This window comes from Schistocerca cancellata, chromosome 10, assembly GCF_023864275.1.
Source record: "Schistocerca cancellata isolate TAMUIC-IGC-003103 chromosome 10, iqSchCanc2.1, whole genome shotgun sequence".
Taxonomy (NCBI): domain Eukaryota; kingdom Metazoa; phylum Arthropoda; class Insecta; order Orthoptera; family Acrididae; genus Schistocerca; species Schistocerca cancellata.
In genome coordinates, this window is record NC_064635.1 from 152,573,499 (window position 1) to 152,576,644 (window position 3,146).

Genomic DNA, 3,146 nt, shown 5'->3' on the forward strand with positions numbered 1-3,146 from the left:
CATTCGATCCCTGTGAAACCCTACTTTTAAGCAGGATAATGCACGACCGCATGTTGCAGGTCCTGTACAGGCCTTTCTGGATACAGGAAATGTTCGACTGCTGCCCTGGCCGGCACATTATCCACATGTCTCACCAATTGAAAACGTCTGGTCAATAGTGGCCGAGCAACTGGCTCGTCACAAGACGCCAGTCACTACTCTTGATGAACTGTGGTATCGTGTTGAAGCTGGATGGGCAGTTGTACATGTACACCACAGCCAAGCTCTGTGTGATTCACGCGTATCAAGGCCGTTATTACGGCCAGAGGTGGTTGTTCTGGGTACTGATTCCTCAGGATCTATGCACCCAAATAGCGTGAAAATGTCAGTTCTAGTTTAATATATTTGCCGAATGAATACCCGTTCATCATCTGCATTTCTTCTTGGTGTAGCAATTTTAATGGCCAGCAGTGTAGATTAAAGTAGATATAGGTTGCAACAGTTATGGGAGAGGAAGGGGCTTGCTCAGGATGCATCAAACCAGTCTTCAGACTGAAGGTTACATCAACAAAGAAGAAGAGGAATACTATGTTTAGTGGATCTATGGCCAAACGAAACAATAATAAAATAAGTCTAAAAGACAGACCACATACATGTATCGTGTTGAAACTACCGTTGGATTCACAGAATGTCTGGGAGGGAGACGAAAAGACGCGAAGAAAACTCCGTTCTCTGTGTGTTCCGAAAACGAAAAGAGCCGCGGCGCTTTGCGTCGAATTGTGCGAGGGCAATCATGGAAGATGGACCGCACAATGCGGAACATACGCCCGCCTGCGCGCGATGCGAAGACCAGGCAGTGAGGAGGAGAGCCAAAAGAATTGAGCAGCAACAGAGTCGGCGCGACAACGGGCTGACGCGGTGAGGGAGGAGGAATAAAACAGCAGCGCAGCGCCGCAGCCAGGCGTGCCGAGGACAGGAGAAATGACCTGCCTGCTCTCCCGCCCCTCCCCCCCTACACACACACACACACACACCCACACACACACACATAGGGGGTGGGTGTGTTTATTTTTGCTATTCTGTCACGCCGCCTCCCCCATCAGACACGCCACTTCCAGCGGCGCGCGGCGACGAATAACGCGAAAAATGCCATGGAGAAAAAAAAAACGCGGCACTGAGTGTATATGGCGAAGAGTTTTGCAAATAATTTCCACGCTGCTGCTCCGACAGGTCCACGAGCACGCACACGCGCACACATGCGTGGGCACGCGTATAGCCAGGCCACCCACTCTCTCTCCTCCCACGCATCTGACTCCCCTCCTCATCCCCCCCACCCCCTTACCAGCCACCCACCCCCATACCACTCTAAGGCGCTTTCACGCCCACTTCTCGTCACTTTTCTTGCCACCCGAGGAGCGGAGGGTGGAGGAGGCAACGCGAGGGAAAATGTTTTTCATCACAAAGCGTCGAATGGATGTCCCTGCGCGAGGTATAGCCAGTGCGATGTTCCACTGAAAAGCTTCGCGCTCTCTAAACAAATGAGCAAGCAATAATTACCATTTCAGTATTCCTTGGCCACGGACTTGCGGAATCATCATTCCAGTCAAAGTTGTGTTGCTTCCTCATATCTTTCAATGTTTTCACTACTAAGTCTTTTCTTCTGCTAATGACTGATAAATAATCGTAGAATGAACATACTTGTGTAATCTCTGTCCATATACAACTAGATTTACGGATAACAACTTACAGAGTTAGGTTGGAAAACAATACATAGGGTGCTTCAGAAAAAACAGGAAATTGAAAAGAAAAAAAAATTCTTAGAAAGTATAAGGAATTTAGTGTAATTTACTTATGTCAATTAATATAAAAAGGTATGCAGTTTAATAATATATAATATGAATTTATGTTTTGCAAATGAAATCTGGCAGGACTCTCCATTTTTGAAGGAACGTTCCTGCAGTCTCCGAGATAAGCTGCGCGTGGCTCCAAGTAACATGTCAACAGAAACTTCCTGGCAGATTAAAACAGTGTGCCGGGCCGAGAATCGAACTCCTGCTTGGGTAGCTCAGTTGGTAGAGCACTTGCCCGCGAAAGGCAAAGGTCCCGAGTTCGAGTCTCGGCCCGGCACACAGTTTCAATCTGCCAAGACGTTTCATATCAGCGCACACTCCTCTGCAAAGTGAAAATCTAATTCTGGAAACATCCCCCAGACTGTGGCTAAGCCATGTCTCCGCAATATCCTTTCTTTCAGGAGTGCTAGTTATGCAAGGTTCGCAGGAGAGCTTCTGAAAAGTTTGGAGGGTAGGAGACGAGGTACTGGCAGAATTAAAGCTGTGAGGACGGGGCCTGAGTCGTGCCTGGGTAGCTCAGTTGGTAGAGCACTTGTCCGCGAAAGGCAAAGGTCCCGCGTTCGAGTCTCGGCCCGGCACACAGTTTTAATCTGCCAGAAAGTTTCATATCAGCGCACACTCCGCTGCTGAGTGAAAATCTCATTCTGGAAACATCCCCCAGGCTGTGGCTAAGCCATGTCTCCGCAATATCCTTTCTTTCAGGTGTGCTAGTTCTGCAAGGTTCGCATCAGAGCTTCTGTAAAGTTTGGGAGGTAGGAGACGAGGTACTGGCAGAAGTAAAGCTGTGAGAACGGGGCGTGAGTCGTGCTTGGGTAGCTCAGTTGGTAGAGCGCTTGCCCATGAAAGGCAAAGGTTCCGAGTTCGAGTCTCGGCCGGGCACAAAGTTTTAATCTGCCAGGAAGTTTCATATCAGCACACACTCCGCTGCAGAGTTCTGGAAACATTTCAACAGGTTTGTAAAATGTAAACCTTCGCGGCCAGAAATGTCACAATTTATAAAATGTTCTGGGCTATTATGCCGTGATCGTATAGATTTCGCATTAAAACCCAACGTTTCGTCGCCATCTGCGCAGGACATTTTCGTGGGAGATCGTAGCATCTTTAAGTGTCCGATTCACTTCCTGGTTCGCTACTGACAGCGCAAAATTCTACTGACGCGTGCTACCGCGCAGTGGCGTGACGTCACGTGCTCTGAATACCTGGCGCAACTGGCCGTTTTCGGTTGCCGTCCTTCGGTGTTGCTATCACCCCGTGCTGGAAGACTAGTACAGAGACGTCATTCGGTTTCTCGCCCTCCTCCTTCCCAGTGATATTCCT

The 3,146-nt window shown here is 48.8% G+C and overlaps 1 non-coding gene across 1 annotated transcript; it reads left to right on the forward strand.

Annotated features, from left to right (window-relative positions):
• Positions 1–2,032: 2,032 nt before the first annotated feature.
• Trnas-cga (transfer RNA serine (anticodon CGA)) lies at positions 2,033–2,107 on the forward strand. The gene has a single exon. It is a non-coding gene; the product is annotated as a tRNA-Ser (tRNA).
• The last annotated feature ends 1,039 nt before the right edge of the window (positions 2,108–3,146 follow it).